Below are 22,183 nucleotides of genomic sequence, written 5' to 3'. Positions count from 1 at the left end.
GGGAACTCATTGCTTCCTGAGGACCTCTATTAAATATTTCAATGTGTTAATTTATTCTCATTCCTTTATACACAGTAATTATCTGCTATTTGTCAAGCACTGTGCTCCAGGCTAGAAATAAAATATAAATATGGCATAGTTTTACCCTTGAGAAACTGAAAAATTGAGTAAGAGAACCGTGGAATGTATGTAGTATTTATAGAGTAAGCGTTATAGCAGAAGAATACACATCATTCTTGTTTCTGAATCGGATGGGGGAGAGGACTGAGGGAAGCAAAACAGAGCAGCAGTGTCACAGGGGGGCGACGTGGAATGAACAGGTGATTGGGAGGTAAAACTGAGGAGGAAGGGTGTTCCAAGAGAAGGCACGCATGAGCGTTGTGGTTGGGAAGTAGCTCAGAGTCTGACATGATTAGAGCAGAGGGCTGATGAGCACAGATGATTAGCTGAAGGTGAAGAGAGAAAACTAGAAGTGGGCATAGAGTGAAGGGCGTCGAACAGTAGTTTCAGTGTATCGTTTATATTATGTAGGCAATGGGGATTCAATAGCTGTTTTAAGCAGGACGGCGATTTGACAATATGTTTTTTTGCTTTCCCTGTTCCTAACTTCTAATGGTTCTCTCCCTGCCATACAAGCTACATTACTCCTTTACTATTTATGTTCTTCCTAATGCAGTTTAACTGTGGGCACTGCCCAAAGTTGACGCTTACTTTTCCCTCTCTCCTTTCCTGATGGAGAATCCCTGTCTCATAAAGCCAACTGTTAATAGTTTAATTCCTTATCACCTTTCTGCAACTTTCACTCACACTTAGTCTCTTGTCCTCAAAGCATACAGGTCATCTCTATTGGAATGTGCGATGACTCCGTGATGTATGAACTTGGCTAGGATGAACGACATTCCTCAGACTTTCCGTTCAAGTATGTTTCTGATTAGAGTAGGCTTCAAGGAGAGTTGGAGGGCAGGAAAAAAGCAATGGTTATTTTGTTGCGTACATACATCCTCTCCCATTTATTCAAACTATAGTCTAGATACTGCACGGAAGGGATTTTACAAATGCAATTAAAGCCCCAAATCAATTGATTTTGAGTTTACCAAAAGGGAGATTATCCTGGGGGTAGGGGTGAGGAAGGGAGGCTCCCTTAATCAGGTGGGAGCCCTTTAAAGGAGGAATAGGTCTTCCCTGAAGATCAGAGACACCAAGCAGGCCTGCATGCTTTCCCTTTCCCTGGGCCTTCCCTTCCTGTGAACTTCAAGGGTTAGCTGGGCCTCATGGGAGTCTTGCTGCTCATGATCTTCCCTTTCTGAATGCCTGCTCTCTGGACTTTAGGTATACAAATGTAAGCCAATTCCACATAATGAGTAAATCATATATATGTATATAATATTTATATGTATATGTGCACATTTACATACATCTCTAAATGATTATACATAAATATAAGATATATAGATGTGAGTGATCTGTCCTCTATGGGTTCTGCTCCTCTGGTTGGATGGTTGGATTCTGATACAGAATGTTCCACATTCACTTTCAATTCCGTTACCCAGAATTAAAAACTCATTATGCCTTTTCTTTTTCATTTAACTCATATACTGTACACTGTTTTCTGGAATTTGAGAAACAGAACCAGTTTTGTCACTTCTTTCTTCTCAGTTATAGTAGGTTTCCTTTGAAGCCTCTCTCTTCTGTTCCAAGCTAGGTTCTCCTTTCCTCATGCTAAGGTGGTTTTCTTTCTTCCTTAGGTTTTTCCCAGTCTCAATTTACACCGTCTTTCAATATTGTCTACATAAATGCCTTCTTACATCTTACCACTTACTGCTCTGTTTAAAATAGGCATACCATTGCCTACAGATTAAAATCTCAGTTGTTTTTTTAAGATGACAGTGAAGGCCATCCAAGATGCTGTCTCATAATTAACATAGTAAAATGAAAGTCATAATAGAGTAAGTGCTTCTATGCAAGGCACCCTGAGAGGCGAATTTTACAGCTTATCTTATTTAACACTTATCACAATCCCATAAAATGAGTATAATTATTATCCTTATTTTACAGGTGGTAGCACTGAGTCACAGAAAGGTTAACTTCACAACTCATACATCTAGTAAGTGGGGCATCTGGAATTTGAATCCAGGCCATCTGACCCTAGAGTCCATCACTCTCCCAATCTCCCATATGAATTCCACTCTAAACCAGTCTGAATTCTCACTGTTCTTGACTCATGACGCTCATTTCCTCACCTGCTTATCTAATTGCCCTTCAAGGGACACGCCTTCCTCCTTACTCTTTATTTATCCAACTCTTGGACCTGATTCAAGTTCTACCTTCTCCAAAAAACATTCACCCACTGGTACAAGCCATACACATTTGACTCTTTTCTCAAAGTCTACTAAACTTGTCTACTTGTCTCAAAGTCTAATAAACTTTGATTTGTGTGAATACTTCCTTTCTCCATTTAGACTGTCAAGGACCATGTTTAAATATCTTCTATACAGCTAAGAAGCCCTCCACAAATAGATATCTCATTAGTACAGTTTTGAAGGAAGAGTCAGACACACACAAATAGTTATCTATGGAATAGTAATACCATATTTGTCAGGTGTATACCAGATGATTTGGGTTTCACTAATCCAACTGTTAGGGTGAATACTGAAAATTTTTTATGACAAGGCATTCATGACTTCACTCATTTAATTAAATGATCTAATCATGCAGGATCTGACTAATGTGATGGTCTCGTGGAAGTGCTAGAGGTTAAAGGATGAAAATTCCCAAATGTGTCAGATTGATTAATGGGGTCCTTGTTAAGCAATTTCATAGTACTTTGCCCTTAGAACCCTTCCAATCCAAATGGCCTCTGCAAGATTTTATATTTTTGCATGATATATGTCAGCTTTTTACATTTCTCTGTGTGTGTCTGGTCTGGGAAAAATTGAGTACAGAGAAAAAGGAACATTGTCTCTTCCAGAGAAACTTGAGATAAATGTACTCTAACACACTGTGTTTCTCCAGTGCTTGGCACGCTGAACAAAGTTATAAATGTTAGTTGATTGAATATTTTCTTCTGTGGGTTTTTTGTTTGTTCCTCCATTGTAGTATTTATTAAAATATCATAGGTTACTTATATCTCTCTTTTAAAAGGACCATGTGTCTCAACTTTTTTTGGTATTTAGCACAATCCCCCAAAGGGGCTGTCAGGTGAATTAAAAGGGGAGAAAGTCAACTGTCTAATTCCATTTCTTGTGAAAGCATAATAATCCCTGGTTTATAAGATCAGGATGTGTGTGTGTTTCTCTTTTTATAATAACTCAGTTACAAATATTCCTCTGAACTACTCAATGAGGAAAGCTCCTTCCCTTTGAGCGATATAAAAGAGAAGCTGAGGTTCTGTATCTTCGCTGTGGTGCTGGTTTCACAAAGCTATACATGTGATAGAATCACATAGGACTAAATATATACACAAATGAGTATAAGTAAAATTGGGGAAATCTCAATATTTGAATAAGGCCGGTAGGCTGTATCAATGTCAATATCCTGGTTGATATTTAACTATTCTTTTGCAGAGGTAACATTTGTAAGATGTTACCACTGGGGAAAAAAACTAAATGAAGTCTACACAGGAAGGAATTCTCTGTATTGTTTCTTACCACTATGTGTGAATCTACAATTATCTCAAAATAAAAACTTCTTAAAAAGAATCAACTTCTTTGCCAGTGGTTTCATAACGCCTTGGGGTTAGTACAACGGTCATTAGCAGAATTAATCAGTGACACTGTTAACTCTCCAGGATATGTTCTGGATACACAATTTGAAAAAATGCCCCAAACCCAAAGTGGTACAGAGGGAAAGCTATGACCCAGTGACCCTGGCTGGAGTTTTTGCTCTTGGAGCTACTCTGCACTGTTTTCCCACATTTGTCTGCAGTTGCACTGCTGGTCACCTGGAGGAAAGAGGGACAACAGGACCTTTAAATTTGATTCTGTGTCCATTCTCTATAAGCGTTAGATGTTACTGAAGTTTCCCTTTGCCTCTTGTCAATGGAGAAGAAATATGTTTCCAAATCAGAAGTTAAAATTTCAGGAGAATGCATGAATTATAGGGTGGTGTTGATTCCATTTCACAACAATAACAATAATATCTGTAGCAGTCGTTGTTTGTGCTGTCGATATTATTACTGTACTAAGGGCTATCCACACTGTCTAGAACTGAGTAGTTTGTGGAGCCAGAACCCGGCCAAAGCATTTGTTATTCAAAGAAACTATTTTCCTGTGAATTGTCTCCATCAGCATGGAAAAGCTCCACTACATGGGGAATGGCCAGAGGAAACCCCAGGAGGAAAAGTCCGACTGATGAGACAGCTGCTCTGTTCTCCCAGTGGTGATAAAAGGCACAGCTCTGAGAACACCAGTTCATCTACTGTGAGTCACCAAGTGCACACAGGGTGATAGTGGGGTTAGAAGCAGAAAAACAGTCCCTTCTGACACAGTCTCAGAAGCCTTCTCAGAGAAGGCAGACGACCACAGGGCCCTGGCTCTTCGCTATAGAAAAGGGAAGCCTATGTTGACATGCTTTTCTCCCTCTCTGGCCTAGTTGGTCTCTATCAAAACAAAGATCCTCTCCTCTGAATTTGAGCTGACTTGAAAATGCTCTGGATCCCACTTAAAGTATTTGTGGGGACTCTAGGAAGATAACTCTCTTCCTTTTCTGATAGGGGTCCATATAAGGCAATGGCATCCAGCCTTAAAGGATTGTGGTTAAGGGCAAATGCAGGGCATCCTTGGCTGGACACTGGCCATCACTAATCATGAATCAAGCCTCCATCTCCTAATGACACTGGCCTTTTTCGATATATAGATTGCTTACCCAGAGCTACGTTTATCCCCTGGGGTAGGGGAGTTACATATGGAGCATTGATTTATCTTCCTGAATTGACACTAGTTATTAAGCTTTGGAACAAGCAACTTATTTTTTATGACACAATTTCATAAAATTCCATTTTCTATGGATATATATACTTTAAATTTTGATATATGTATGTATATCTATCTATGCATATCCACGTCTTAATTCCATTTTTCCCTTCCCCATGCACATCTGGCTTTTTTATCCCTTCTTTCACATTAATTCAATGATGCATCCTGCTGGCTTCTCTTTGTCTCTCTCTCCCTCCTTCTGTATCACACCCACACGTGTTTGGTTCCCAGGTACCCTCTGGGAACTTTCCTTATTACTTCAACCAAACTTCTTATTCAACAATCTCATAATACTTTTTCTCAATTATATTTCTTGGTACCTATTCTCTCACTCAATATATTTTTCTCTGAGTACCTTGTGTCTCTGTGTGTGTCTCTCACAAACACACATTCATGTGAACTCATCAGATCCCAGTTAAATCTTGGTTCCTTGGGCTGGCATTTAGTCTTCAGCTAGTGTAGCCACTTATTTTCTTGCTACCAATAGCCACAGGCATAAAACAGACGTTGGCTGGGGTTAGGTGAAACTAAACTGTGGTGAGACTGACAGAACATCGGGGGGAAGCATGCCTCCTAAGCACCTTCAGCTGGGGGCTTAGGATATGCTGAGGAAGTAGGAGAAATCCAACACCAGCAGCCTGAGCTAGTAATCAGAACACAGAAGGTCATCGTCAAGGTGTGTATGTGGTGGGTGGGGGAGGAAGGATTGTGATGCTGCAGTTGGGATGATGACTGAAGTAAGAAAAGTGAGAGAAAAAACTACCGTGAATTGAACACTTATTATGGGTTACACACTGTGTTCTACATTTCCTGATATTTCTAGTTGACCTTTTATAAAAAATGTCTGACAGAGATGATCGTTATTGTGTAGATGAGGAAAATGAAGTTCAAAGAGGTTAATAATTAACCAGACTCGTATGCAGTAAGCCGAGGGTTTAGGCCCACATCATCTTGGAGCAACCATTTAAATATATTTGTTTTCATTTTGTATATTCTAGTTCCCATTCATACTTATTATAGGCTGGGGAAGATAGGAGAAGAGAAATGCTGTGCATTGGTATTGGATGGGGATGGTACTTGGCTCCAGGAGAAGCGTCAAAGGCTCTCCAGTTGAAGAATGGAACCTTTATAGAAACTCAGGGGCAGAGCTGATACTTCTTCTTAAGCAAGGATTGCTCAGGTTTGCTCTTGCTTCCTAGACACATACTTCCTAAAAAGCAAAGCACTGTTCAAAAAATAAACAAAAAACCTTGAGACGATATTTTTGTCCATTCTTTGTAATGATTTCTGGGAATGGCAATGACCTGGAGATTGGAGCAAGGATGTGTAGTGACAGTGAAACTGGAATGTGGAGGAAAATGTGGGTTAGTGACTCTCCATGATCCTGTGGCAAAGAAAATACAAACATTGCATTGAGGCTATCATTAGTAGGATTCCAACTCAATCAATGGAAAAGCTACCAAACAATTATAATTTGTCCATATGTTGTCAAGGAACTGACTCAGATTGTTTCAAACACAACCTACCCAAGAAATCCATTGTTCTGGCATTAAAAATAACTCCATAATTAAGATGTGTGCATGTGTGTGTGAATGTTTAAAGACCAATTTTGAGATGAATTTCTCAACCCAAATTTCAAAATATGACAGGACTGCACATAACCTGGGCATCCTAGACTTTGAGATGACGCAGCGGCTGTATTGTCTCCCTTTGTGTTGTCTCCCTTGGGGAAAGAATGCATAAGTTCTACATATGGGAAGAGGCGGTATTTGCTGTACGAGAAGGGTAGACTATGTAAGAGACTGCATAGTATTTGTCAAAATGGCCCTCTTCTTTCAGGGCCCACAAATAGACTATGACAATTGTAGCTAATGAAAATGTGGCCCTTAAGCACTTTCCTTTCTGGCTTGGTAAGTGTGAGCACTGTGACCTTGGAAGTCATATGTTAAAGAGAAAGAGCACACAAGATGGAAAGAACCAAGGTCCCAAAATCACAACCTGGAGAAGAGTGCCCCTGTCAAGTGAAAATTCTTGTTTTGGATTTTACATGAGTGCAAAATAAACTATCATGTTTGAGCCAATTCTTTAAAGTGACTATGTTTGTATGTTTTATAGACAGATACATACAGAGATTAAGTCTACTGTGAGTACTGAAAAGTAAATGTGCAGAACGGAGACTATCTACAACACAGCTAACTGGTTTTTCAGATTTCTACTCTCAGCCAATGAGTAGCCCTGCCTCATCCAGGATTATAGGCAATTATTCCTTAGAGCTTTAGGGCACTTATTACTGCTCTTTATGTTATTGTGTTGTATGGATACTGTCTTGATTTGAACACACAGCAACGGAAAAACATGATCAAAACTCCTCTAGGACACAGCCTGCTCTCCTTAGGTTATCACAGCTCTTGGAAGCCACAGCCAGTTCTCTTGGCAGCTCTGTGTTCAACTTTGTTCTCAGGTCACATGTGTTGAAGAGAAACTGTCCCCAGTAAACCTCAGATTAAAAAACAAATGCAAATTTGTCCTGCATTTTTGAAAGATGCTTCTTTCTTCCCATACTCCTCTAAGGTTGAAGTCTTCTGGGAAGGAAATCTGAAAATAATTCACTTCTACCTAGACTACAGCTAGCTGTCCAATAGAAATATACAGTGAGTGAGCCACATATATAATTTTTAGTAGTAACACTTAAAAAGTAAACAGGTAAAATTAATTTTGATAATGTATTTCATTTAACCTATTGCACCCAAAATACTGTCATTTCTACATGCAAATCAGTGTAAAATTATTGAGCCACTACTTTTTTTTCTATGATATCCACTGTGTTTTTTACCCTTAAAGCGTATCTCAATTTAGAATAGCTGAATTTCAAATTCCCAATAAACATATGTGCCTGGTGGTTGCCATACTAAACGGCACAGGCCTAGACTTCTGTTCTTACCTGGAGCTCATAGTACATTCCTTTAGGATACTGCTACACAGTGTTGGGAAATTTTTTTTAGTGGCATCTACTAGTTTGAAAGGAATGATGATTAATTATAACACATGTTGTGAGCTGAAAAAATTATAAAATTTCCTCAAGGGATTTAAACTCATGCTCTGGGGCATGGCAATGAGACAACAGAGATCCTTGAGTTTGCCCATCTTCACCATTACATTTTAAACCATTTGTTCCTTCACATTTCCACTGGATTAGACAAATAAGGTTATCTACCTACCTACCTATGTTTATTTTTCCAGGCATTTGGGGTTTTTTTTGTTTTTTTGGTTTGGTTTTTTTTGGTTTGTTTTTTTTTACATATATCTTTATTGATTTCAGAGAGAGGAAGGGAGAGGGAGAGAGAGAGAGAAACATCAATGATGAGAGAACCATTGATCGGCTGCAGCCCACAACCCGGGCATGTGCCCTGACCAGGAATCGAACCCTGATCGCCTGGATCCTAGGTCGACGCTTAACCACTGAGCCACGCCCGGCTGGGCTCCAGGCATTTGTGATGTATCTTCTGCAAGGATGTTGGAAGGCTAGCAAAGTGTGGCTGAACAATGCTCGGTGCCAGATGCCCTAGCTATGCCCACTGAACTGCAGAGTGGCTTTGGGCAGCCTCTCTGAGTCTCTTTTTCTCAACTCTAAGATGGAGATAGTGATGTTATTTTGTGAAGATTTTTTGAGAAATGACATGAGATAGTAGCCATGCTGAGCTTGGTGCAGTGCCCAGCACAGGTCATAAAGGATTGTATATGTCATACCAAGGAGTTTCAATTTTATCTTGCAGGCAACAGGGAGCCAGTGAAGACTGGCTCACAAAGAAGAGTGATTTGATTAGATTTTCCATTTATAAGGCAATTACTGAGAAGAAATTGAAAACATTTTGTTTTTCTTCTAGCCAAGTTTTGTCCCAGAAAAAAAGTGTTTGCTTCCAAATTTTTTCTTTGTGCAAAAAAGAAAAGAGCCTTGGCTAAGCTTCAGATTAAATTTTTTTGTATACCCAGAGGTATCTTTGAATGAATAGATTTAAAATCCCATTACGCACTTCTACCTCTCACATTTATGAATATGAACTTTTCTTAGGAAAATGCATGCAATCATATTACAGGCATGAGTTAGAAAATAACTTTATTATTCTTCCTGGCATTGTTTTACTCCAGTGGATTTCAATATATCCTCCTGGACCTGTTTAATGAGAAAAATGATGACTCTAGACTGGATGGTTCTAGACCAGATGGTTCTAATGTCCTTGTCATTTCAGTCTCATAGTCTCTCTGGGAAGCAATGAAGATTAAATTTAAATCAAATTGAAATAAATGAAATTGACAGTTGAAAGATAGTTGATCAATTTTCAGAATGATCATGCCAGAAAAACTCTAGTTGAAACTTTCATTTTCACTTTAGCAAAAATAGTAACAACTGAGTATGTTTCCTCATTTGGGGAGCTTATTGTTTATCAGATCTCAACCTTGGAGCTAACCAGTTCCAGTGGCAAATGCCATAAAGCACTGGGGGAACTTGACTCTGGATCTACTCTACATTTTTTGTTTGTAGCAACAAGAACCATTCCATGCCCAGCAAAGGACATGTATAATCTACTCAATTCATTCACCCTCATAACTTCAGGATGTATGCTGATCCAGAGGGAATTGAAAATATGATAATATCACTATATTTGACTATAGACTAGCTGGAGAGATAGCCCCTATGCATTCATTTACAGACTAATTAAGTACCTTCTGCATAATGATAAAAATGAGTACAATAACATGTATGACTTGTGTGCTTAAACCAATTAGGTACATTTAATAGAAACTTAGAAAACTTTATCTAAATCTGAAATGTCTGCCTATAGAAAACCAATGTACCCCAGCCAGTGATATATGAAAGCCAAGCCAAATCACCAAGATTTTAACCATACAAATTGAGATTAGATATGTAAAAGGATAAAGTACTATTTAAACTGGAGGGCTTACTACTAAATAACTCCTATAAAGACAGGACGTTGCAGTGAATACTTTCCTGTGGGAGAAGATTTGAATCATCCGACCTTTTGCATAATAAACTTTAGCAGAATCTGAGAGTTGGCCAGACCTGAGAAACCACAGCTCATAATAAAATTCCAGCACTTGTCTTATGATAGTAAAAGTTTTTCCTCCATTGTTCTCAGTCAAGGTTAGCTTAAAACATGGAAGGATTCCTTGCTTTCAGATATCAATATATATAATTTAAATTCCTCAGAACCCAAAGTTCTACAGAAAATGAGAGAACTCACTTTGTTGCAGCTTATCCCTGAAAAGTAATTTGAGATTGTTCCAAGAACAGGAATTTCTTGTATTAAAAGAGAACGTTTACTAAAAATAGCGACTTCGCTTGGCAACATTGTGCACAAGGGTGTTTTCTTATAGCCAGTAGAAGTTTATGAAAGGTTTTAATGTACTTTCTGAAAATGAGATTTCTGATGGAGTCATCATGCTGTCTTGACTCCTAAGACTTGTGCACATAATGCATATTTATGTCTGTCAATTCCAGCCCATTTGCCTAGAGCCTGAAAGAAATCATTCTGGAACTAAAATAAGTTGTGTTTATTCAAAATGGAAATTAGTAACAAAGTCCTATATAATAGTACCTATTACCAATAATTAATCAATTAAAAACTCTAAGATGATGTCCTTGACACCAAAGAATTCACCACCATATATATATGAAAAAATAATAAAATTTCCTCAAGGGATTTAAACTTTTCTCTAGAGAGTCCCATGCTCTGGAGCATGGGAATGAGACAACATATGTCCTTGAGTTCACCCATCTTCATCAGTACATTTTAAACCATTTGTTCCTTCACATTTCCACTGGATTGGAAAAATAAGGTTATCTATATATATAATCAAATAAGGTTATATATATATATATATCTATAATCTCCCTGGTTCAGACCTCTAACATTTTGGGAGAACTTCAAACACTTCTAAAAATACTCCCAGACATTTCTAGAAGTTAGTAAAGGGTGACTAGCAGGTTTTTTGTGCCCTGAACATCTGTGCTGCCATATATCTATGCTTCTGCTCCTCTCCAGATCCAAGCCACAGAGCTGGGTCCCTGCTTTCACCTGTACCCAAGGCTGCACAGAGACCGCTAATGTTCAATATTACAGGAGGCACCCCTAGTTTTTGGCGCTTGTGTTGCCAAACCCTGGAACTCTCTATATGCTTGAGAGATTTCAGCACAATAACTCTTTTTGGGTTTAGCTTGCTTTTATTTTTTTAAATCAAATTTATCCTAAGTCTCACTCAAAAGCTTAGAGGAGCTGAGAATCTGTGGTACAGTTATAGTGTATTGCTGCTCTTGGCATGAACTGGGTATATCTTAGTTCCCTCTTCTCTTAGGGCCAGTTTTCAAAGGGGCTTCTTGGTCACTTATGCATACAGCTGAGGAGTTCACATCATTGGCCTTCAGGCAGACCTGACATCTACAAAGAGCACAGCTTTGGCTCCACTGCAACTTGGAAGTCATTAAGCGTACAACTATAGCTGCCTTCAAAAGCCATACAGTCTAGATGTGATAGGCACCTAGACTAACTGATTCCAATATACTGTGCTAAATCATACAGTGGAGGAAAATCTTAAGAATCACTTAACTAAATTTGGAGATTCTGAATAGACTTCCTGGGAGACAGGAAGCCCAATTTGAGGCTTGAAGCATGAACACATTACATTTTCAGTGATGCCAAATTCTCCCTCCCAATCAAGATAAAGAAATGGAAGACATTAAAATAGAGCTCCAGAGCCCCAGGGCTCATTTCTGGAAATGGATTGTGATGGCCATAGAACAGTCTGGGAAAGAACGACTGACAAAGTCACTTCACGATAAACTCCTAGAAACTCTATGGAGACAATCACTTCAAGCCTTTAGCTGAAAAATTCAGTATTATATTGATGCATAAGAGTCCTTTCTGGACCACTGGCCTACTTCCTTGAGAAGGATGCTCATAAATAGGTTAGCAGAACCTCCATGGGTGAGGGGAAAGGATAGGCAACAGGAACACCACATATTTTCTTGCCTTGTCTAATTTCTGAATAAATTTCAAGCCACATATTTTCTACAAGATTCATCAGCCAAATTTTGTCTCTACTCCTAATATGTCCCCAAGACTTGACTCAACAGTGGATTCAATAGTTAGCAATGAACTCACAGCCCAAGTGGTTTTATTTGGGAAACTTGGGAATCCTTTATAGTTTTTAAACTATAAAAGAAATATATTGCCTAAAGAAGACAACTGCTTTTATTTTGATGGAGCTGATCTTTATTTCAAAAGTGAGCCAGTTAAAAATATACCATACTCCACACTGGAACAGACTGATGGATCTCAGAGGGAAGGCAGGGGGTGGGGGGTTGAGTAGGTGGAAAGAGGTTAACCAAAGAACTTATATGCATATATGCATAACCCATGGATACAGACAATAGTGTGGGAAAGGCCTGGGGGGGAGGGGGTTGCTGGGAAGAAGGGGTCAACAGGGGAAAAAGAGGACATCTGTAATACTTTCAACAATATAATTTTTTTTTAAATTTAAAACAAAAATAATATACCATACTGTGACTCACTGAATGTAGCTAATTTAAATTTTAACATAAAATTAATGACTACTTTCATAGTTTCCTATGAGCAATTCTAAAGTGAATCTTCTCAAATATTTTGTCTTCTGGCATGATCAGACTGAGTTTGGGCTCCACCCACACAGGACTGAGAAGGAAGGTCTGTAGTGTGGAGTACAGGCTCCGCATAGGAATTAATACATGGCATAATCTCCAAACTCAATATGAAACCCTTGAGGAGACCCTTCAGAAGCAAAACTAAGTAACAAAGCATCTCTGACTCCACTCTACATCTTACCCAGTTTCCATCAGGGTTCTGGTTCTTATTTTTTACCTTCTAAAAATCACACAGATACAGATACACACACACACACACTCTCTCTCTCTCTATCACTCACACAGACCCTGGAAGAACAGGGAGCAATGTCTGGCCTCTGAGAGAAATTCTGTTAGAAACAGATGGAGGAAACCCAGTTCAGGAAGCAGCATATAGAGCAGTCACTGTGTTAGTGAACTCAGCCTACTGAGAGTGTTTCCATTGCCCAGGAGGAGATCCAGAGAAAAGAGATGGACCCCACAAAATGGAGGGCTCACTGTTTTCTGGTTTGTTTTCTTTCAAGATCATCATTCTCAATGTTGCAAGAGTGTGGTTTGAAGTGAGCAGCCCATCCGTTACTCACCTCCTTTCAGTTGTCACCCAGCTCATGGAATGGAAAAAGCACTAGGGCACTGGGTCTAAATTGGCGAAGGGGTAGGAAACATGGAACAGTCCTAAATGGAAAGTATTCAGGCTCAAAACAAGTTTGTAGGGGAAACCATACAGGAATCTGTGTGAGGCAGCCTGGAAATGTTTACATAAAAAGCAGCAAAAGTGGGAGAGAAAGAAGTCCAAGCTCATGGGTGTCCTCAAATGTGAAGAGGGACTTCAGCAATTCAATGTTTAACAAGGGTCTGGGGGCCAGGAGTGGGAAGTTTTGTAGTCCTCATCAGGAGATAGATATAAAATACTTCCAATCTGGAGACTGAAAAACTTAGAATTAAAAAGGGCAGTGGGTTGTTCAAAAAGAGATTTTGAAGTTATTTCTAAAATAAGGAAATCAAAGCAAAGCATAACAGCAACAAAGTATTCCTTTAAACTAGGTAAGACCCCGTGGCGTCATTCCTGTTTCCTTTAGTTTACTCCTGAAATCAAAGAGTTAGATAGGTCTCGTGTTTTCTCGATGTTTTTCCTAAAGCAGAAACAAACAAATATAGATATTAGAGAAATATTGAGAGAGAAAATCTCCTTTGGCAATGTTTTTAAAGGAACAGGGTGAGGATTAAAAAAAAAAAAAGAATTACATAAGATTCATATAATAAAATTACTCTGGAAGATATATATATTTTTTAATCTTCACCCGAAGATATGTTTTGTTTAATTGATTTTAGGTAGAGAGGAAGGGGGGGGGCGGGGAGAGAGAGAGGGAGAAACACTGATTGAGAGAAAAATATCAATCTGTTGCCTCCTGTACTTGACCAACTGGGGATCGAACTAACAACCTATGTATGTGCCCTTAACAGGAATCAAACCCACAACCTTTCTGGAGTACAGTACATTGCTCCAACCAACTGAGCCACCCAGTCAGGGCCAGAAGGTATAAATTTTTATGAGGATATTAAGCATTTTTATCATTGTATGTATTGCCACATCCCTGGCAGTTATGCTTATGAGTCTGTTTGTATTTAACATACACTGAGACCATACAGTGGGCCAAATAACATTTAACCTCACAACAATTTTCATAGGTAATGTAAACTTTGCCCTGCTTTTATGGATGAGGAATTTAAGTAGAGAAGTTGTGTATATTGACCCTCAATACTCACAGCAAGGGATTGGCTCACATAGGATTCAGATTCATCTGCCTGACACTGAAGTCCATGCTCTGAACCATTTTTCATAAAGTCTCCATGTATTAGTTTTCTATTTCTGCTATAACAAATTACCATAAGCATAGAGGCTTAATACAACGCACATTTACTATCTTACTATTCTAGAAATCAGAGTCGAAAAAGAGTCTTACAGAACTGAAATCAATGAGTTGGCAGACATGTGCTCACTCTGGATGTTCTAGGAGAGGATTTGCTTCTTGCCTTTTCTATTTTCTTGAGATTGCTCACATTCTTTGGCTTGTGGCCACATCTGCTTCTCTATCTGTTACCCTCCTGCCTCCCTCTTATATAGACCTTTGTGATTTCTTTGGGCCCATCCAAATAATCCAGTATAATTTTCTCATATCAAGATCCCTAACTTAATCTCACCTGCAAAGGGTTATATGTTATATAAGAGAACATAGTCACAGATTCTGGGGATGAGCACAGGGACATCTTTGGAGGACCATTATTCTCTCTAAAACATTCTTTATATGTTTTTTTGTGGGGGGCCAGGGGCATCATTTTGGCTTATAGGTGTGGCTTTGTGTTTATTTCTGTTTCCTTCACTACTATATGGTAAGCTCTTTGAGAAAGTGTCATCTCAACTGGTTATATCTCCCTGACAGTGCCAGTCATACATGTGTGCTTCCATCTACAGGGTGTGAATTTGGGAGATCACTCTCTTGCCTCTGTCCCCTCAATCCCTAACTCTGCCCCACAGGAAGGAAACTCTCCCCAACCATTACTGGGGGAAAGGCTTTAATTCCATATCAGAGATAAAGCTAAAAAAGGTAAATAATCTTGAAGACAACATTGACTTTAAAATTACACAAACTAGTAAAAATATCAAATAGTCACCAGTTCTGATGGTGAAAGAAAAGGGCTCTGAATAACTGAAGGGGCAAAGAGAAGGAGGGGGAAACAGAGAAAAGACACTGAGAGTCAGGAGCACCCAGAGGAAAGTTTCTTCCTTCACAATTTTGCCAAGGTCCAGGCCCACTGTCAATAAAACTCTGGTAATTATTAGTATTGTTCAATGATATTTCCAGTTCTCTTTCTGGCACATGGTAAGATTACAGTTCCCAAATCCTTGAAGTTGGGTGTGGCTAAGTGACTTGTTTTGGGTAATGAAACCTACTGGCACCAGGACAGGCAGAGGCACAAAATAATTGGAAGTGACATGTGTCACATACAAGTGGACACCTTGAAGAGTCAATATGTGAACTCCCATGATGCTGGCCACTACCACAATGACTGGTAATGCTCCATAGTGTGGAGCCCCCCATAGCCTGTACCCCTGAGCTTTAGCCCTCAAGTGACCTGTGATGGTCATAAAGCCTGGGTGAGGAATATGCCTTCATTAACAATTAGAGGTTTGGGGGTTGTTACATTGAAGCTAACCTAGTCTCTCCTGACTGACATAAAAACCTAGCTCTTTTCTGGAGCAATAAGAAAACAGAAGGGTGATTCGGTATCATTCATGGCAGTAAGCTTTTCTCAGGCTTCCCCTAGGAGCACTGCATTAAATGAAAATGAGCACTCTTCAGGAAACCTGTAAGTATAATGTAAACAAAGATACACAAGAGCTTTACAAATTGTAAATCACTTTGCAAATACTGGTTATAACAATATTTATTTCTCACCCACAACTGCAGCCATGATTACATTTTCCTACTTTGTGAGTCCATAATATTTACTCAGTTTGACCAAAGAAATGTATTTATTTCCACTGCATGTGGACAATTCAAAGAGATCAGAGGCAACTTTCCTAATTTATGCATCAAAAAATAAAAATAAAAAAATACACACACACACACGGGGTGACTTGATGGAATACATACAATTTAAAATGAGTGCTTCTCTGGTATCCTTTCCATTATTCATAACGTCCAGAAGCCTTATAGGATTGATAAGCTCTATGCCCCGTGTCATGAACACAAAGTGGTGAGCAGCGTGAGATGAATGGTTTGCTTGCAAATGGACAGGGCAGCCACTAGCAACTCTCACTACCTCCTCCCTTTGCTCCTCTTGGCACAGAGGCCCACAATGTCTGTAACTGTCCTGTTCATGACAACCATTTTATAGGGAATTAACTTGAAGTTTAGCAACATATTGTTAAATTTGGATGTGACATTATTAAAATCTCCTAATCCCCATGCCTACAAAATTAAGAAATTAAGAACATATTTTCAAAATGGAAATGAAAATATATAAAAGCTTATTAAGTCCCTAAAATTAGAGAAAAGACAAGTGATGACAATATAAATTCTTCTTTATGCCACTTAGAGGGGTGAGGCTTGCTCAGTATGCTCAGTCAGAAAAAAATCCACATTAGACAGAAGAATTTGTAGCTCTCGCCTACAGTTTCTGGCAAAAAATGTCCACATTTAGTCTCTGGAGGCAGAAGTTGGAACTTGGATTTTTAGCTTCTGGTGAGTTCTACTGCTACCAAACAAGGCAGAAGCGAGATTTTCTTCTGGGGATTGCACTGGGACTGAGTTGTCAGTGCATCCTGGTTAGTAAATCTTCTCTATAAGGAGTTTTCAGAGCTTCAGGCTCTCTGTAAGCTGTTTCTCATCCAAGAAGCCCTTCCCTAGAGGGCATGGTCCACAGACACTATACAAGGTACAGCCACTCTGCTGGCAGCAGAGTCTAGCACTGTCAGCTCAAAATGACGCCTCTCCTGAGTTTCACCTCAGGCTCTTACTGCTTGCTTAGAGCCACTAATCCCTTGGGAGAAAATTTCCCTCTCTGACTTCTGACCACTCTCTTCCTGACAAGGTTGACTTCTACAGGCATCACCCACCCTCTTCCTTTCCTGACCTGAGCGACCCTTTCCTTGGTTTACTTTCCTCTAGGACTTTCTGGAAATGGTTTTCGTTCACACTGCTCTATTCCAGCATGTGCCCTGAGATTCAAACAAGTGAATATCCACATTGACAAAGTCATTGCATTCCTACGAGTAACTCCAGTCTAGAATTTCTAGCTAGAATGGGTGTAATTAGGAGAAAAAATTATGCAGACTTCTACATTCTTTTCCTGAGATGGATTAATGATCATTGGAAATATTTTATTTACTTGCATGTCCTTCATTTCCAAAGGGGGGCATCTTTGAAAATAAAACTCATGCCTTTTTGGAGTCTAGGGTAACACAGTTGCTGGTGTTTTTGAAAAGAAATGGCAGTCCTTACATTAGTAAGGCATCCTTCCATTCTTATATTAAGACAAGCAAAGAAAGAATTAATATTTAACTTCAAAGGGTTCCTGAAACCTTGTATAAGTAACCTTGTCTTACAAAAATTATCTGCATCTCAATTTATATTAGGTTTTGAGAATTCTCATATGTAAACTCTCTCTAAATGAGATAAGAAAAGGAAGCTTCTGGTGAGTCTCTGGAGAGACTTAGATGGGAGGGAGGAACAGGGTGACTGTTGCAGAGTGTACATCTTGTCTAGGGTTGTCTGCAGCCCATCGTCATTGATATTGTCTGAATTCGGGTTGTTTTCCCTGCCATTATAGTTTTGAAAGGCTTCTTGAGATGTTCACTGATCCATATTGAATAAAATAATGTCCCATGGCTGGACTATTCAAGTTCAGTGAGGCCAGGAACTCAGATGTGTGGCCTTCAACTATTTAATAAGTGGAAAGCAATGAACAGTGCTTGAGGGTAAAGATCACTGGGATGAGTTTTACTTGCTCCTTTGGGAGACATACGCCAAAGTGTTCAACAAAACCACAACTGACTTTCTTTCAGGTTTAGTACATGAATACCTCATTCCCACACCTCCCTCAGTCATCCCTTAGATTAGACACAATGTTTGATTTTGCAAGGTCATTTTGACACCATGAATTTCCCCTAAACTCTCAAGTAGAAACGATATCAGCAGGAAAAGTGATGAGCCCACTCCTTCAAGGAACCAGTCTTCAGAACAGAACCAGCAAGACCCTGTCAGCACTAGGAGAGATTTGTGAGTTGTTACTGTGGCCTCTTTTCTCTTTCCCACATGTGATCACTGCCTAGAGGTGAAGTAAGTCCTCAGGGTGGGACAAGAGAGATGTCTAAAGACTTGTTTTCTTACAATTTTATCTTTCATTTACTTTCTATAGCTCTGCAGCCAGCTCAGCAGACTCGGGGGACCTTGAGACTGAAGCACAAGATCTTGACATGCCACAAATAAAGTCAAATGCAGTGAGTAATCTCGACTCAGCACAGCTGAGAGGGCAAGGGTCGGGTCTGGAAGTCATTAGATGAAAAAAAAAATCAAACCAAAAACTAAGCTGAAAATATTGGCAGTTGATATAACACCAAAAAAATCAACAATTCATTTCTTTGGTTCTCCCTGCCTTTCCAAACCATTAGCTCTCACTCCACATTCAACACTGCAAGAGAATTCTCCTCTATACAGAGAACATATGGGATTCGGATGCTCGCTAGAGTATATAGCATATCATTTGCCCTGACTCACCTTCTCTATTGGGTATCAGCTGATTCCTTATAACTCCTAGGGATGCCCTGGTCCAAACTAAGCGGGTCACAGTCCAAGAAATCAGATCCTCTGATACCCCTCTAAAATCTCAGTTAAGGGCTGAATACTTATAATGTATAAATATCAAAATCAGAGCCATTTATCAGTTCTGTGTGCACATAAATAACCATCCAGAGAGAGAGTATTTCAGTGAAAAAATATAAGGGAAGTTGGTTAAACTGTTTAAAAACATGGCAGTGAAGGTGACAATAAAGGGACATTTTCCTATTAGGACATAGAGGGTAAAAGGGAAATGCCCTAAATAAATAAAAAAAATTGGGACAAGGCCAGCCAAGTAGAGAGACAGCCCTAAAAGGACTGGCCAATGCAAGCTGACCCTGGAGCAGAGACTAAAAGAAAATGCCAAACTCTCCTTCCCAGAGGTCAGCTGGTTCCTGAGGCCTAGAGTTGGGGTTATTAGGCCATAGCTGGAGTCTCCCTGGCTCAGCTTCTCTCCCCAAAGGTCTCTTGCCCAATAGGCCCATAGCTGCTAAATCCAACTGAACAAGATAAATAATGTAATCTTTCTCTCTGGGGATGTTATGATTAGGGGAGATCTGTATAGCGATCTCGGGAGGGCCACCCTTGATTTAGACATTAGATTAATATTCACTCTCTCTCAATTTTATTCACTATCTTCTAGGTAGAATTAACCTGATTTTAAGTATAAAAATAAGAGAGGTAGCCTGGAAAATACTCAAAGACATGCTATAGTTAAATAAGAGTTAAAGGGTGCAGCCTACACATTCCTTTCTAAATGAAGATCTTAGTGCAGCTCAACTAGGATGAGTCCATTCCAGTACATCTAAAGATATTTGCCATAGTTGGCAGAACAGAATTGTTTCTTCCCAGTGAAATTATTTTATTCCTCTCCTAATGTTTATAAAAGTAGGATCTTTAATAGGCTAACCTATAAAATATTGTCCCACAGCTGAACACCTAAAGTATGTCATCAACATTCAGATAGAAACTCATCTCCCTAGCTTATTGCATTATAATGAAAAATGATATAACTAGCTGTTGCTAAAAGATGACCCAGCTAACACACAGCATCAGTGGGGTACTGGCTAATATGAGTTTGCAGGGGCTAATTGTGTGCATCTCTTCTCAATTCTGCATTTAGTGATCTTACTTAGCAGCTTGAAATTGGTGGTGGTCAAAGTATTTATAGCAAGAAAATTGGACAAATCCACATCATGACTCCATCCCTACTCCCAGCCAGTTGTTAAACATTGACCAGCATGCCATGGCACAGACCTCTACTTCAATCACAGCTGAGTCTAATTTTTAAAAATCAATCATATTTAACTGTTGTGTCATTTTACAAATTCAGAGGTTCATCAAGAAGAGTTACTAGCAATGACATATCAATTCAGAGATGGGCATGGATAAGCAGGATTCTCTGATGGATAACCCCAGGGGTATCTTTCAGTTTATTAACAAAACTGGTACCCCAGACTCCTCAGTCAGCAAGAGGGGAGCTATGTCTAAATTCAACCTCTTACTGATCTGAAGGCCCCAAGTTCTCTAGACAGTGTGCAGTGGGCATTTCCCACAACTCCCTTTTAAACAGCTGACACCTAAGCTAAAGCTGCCAGAAGCTTGAGCCAAACTTCTTTCAAAGCTGCTCTCTGGCTTACCATATGAGAGAGCAACAGCAGAAAAAGGTCTCTTTAATGAAGCTCAGATCTTCACTGTGTCCAGCCCAAGCATCTATTTTCTGCAAAAAGTCAAGAGAACAAGAACCCATGCATGCACTGGCCCTTCAGCCAGCCTGTGTCAAATAATGGCATTGCCCAGCTGGTGTGGCTCAGTGGTTGAGCATCGACCTATGATCCAGGAGATCGTAGTTCAATTCCTGGTCAGGGCACATGCCCAGGTTGCAGGCTCGATCCCCAGTGGGGGCGTGTAGGAGGCAGCCGATCAATGACTCTCTCATCATTGATGTTTCTATCTCTCTCCCTCTCCCTTCTCCCTTCCTCTCTGAAATAAAGACTATAAAAAAAAAGTTTAAATAATTGTGTTCACTCAGTCTTTACATAACCCTGGGGAAAGACACAAGTGTGCTGAACACTGCCATTCACCCACACTGAGTCTGAGCAGTGACTATGATGGCATCTACTTATTTGCAAAGAAACCACGTAGAGACAATGCCATTTGTTAAACTCTATATGCCATCCCTTTTACTCCCCAAACTAGTAGTGCCTAAGAAATTAGTAACCAGAGTGTTTTTCTAATGAGGCAGGAAGTAAACATTCTTACATGAGTTTTCAGTAAGCAAAGGAAAACAAATTTAGTAAAGAGCTCTTTGGTTAAAAAAAGAATGAATTTTTGTATTTGCCTGCAACACATTATAAACTGGCAAAGGACACACAACATTGTTCATGTAAAATAAGTATAATGAAACATCTCTTTAAGTGAAGATCAAAGTAATCTAGGCCCTTGGTGTTAGCAACACACCCTTCCTATTTGTGCAAATAATATAACCACCACCCACAACACACTCCACAAATTCACATGAAAAATTAAAAGATTTTTTTAAATGATGCAGACCTAAGTGATCACGTCAGTTCCCATGTATGTAAAAGCCTACATTCCAAAAGGAGGGTGAAGAGAAAAACTCACAAAACTTAGAAGCTCTTAGAATTTAGCTCTGAAATAGGACCAAAAGTAGAAGGATGAAGCTATGGGCAAACTCTTGATGCAAAGGCCCTGCTTGCCTGTAACTAGACGTGAATCGTAGCATCTCTATGGGCATGAGCAGGTAGGTGCCCATGGCATTTTCACATCTACATTTAGCAGGTTTATTGATTCCAAATGATTCCATGTCTTGAGCTAAACTAGGATTTTTAGCAAACACGAAACTCCTCCAGGCCCTCTAAACAATGCAGGCTGACCTCAAAGAGCTCCTTCATTTCTCTATTGCAGACAGCTCCCTGGTCTTCACCATAGCGTGAAGCTACCTTCAATGTACTCACGAAGGTAACTACAAAACAACCAAAAAGCTAGCTTGCTGTGCCCAGTGTTTCCACATGGACTATCTATATCCCATTGATTTTATGTCATAGTAACTGTTACTTTTCTCGATTCGCAAATATTCAATTGGGTTGAGATGACTGCTATTTAATAAACTTTTAAATTTATTATTTGTGGAAAATAAAATGGAAGCAGCAATATTAACTTTACCTCTTAAT

Source organism: Miniopterus natalensis, chromosome 1 (genome assembly GCF_054644295.1).
Source record: "Miniopterus natalensis isolate mMinNat1 chromosome 1, mMinNat1.hap1, whole genome shotgun sequence".
Lineage (NCBI taxonomy): Eukaryota > Metazoa > Chordata > Mammalia > Chiroptera > Miniopteridae > Miniopterus > Miniopterus natalensis.
The sequence above is the reverse complement of the archived record's forward strand: the minus strand, read 5'-3'. Positions refer to the sequence as shown.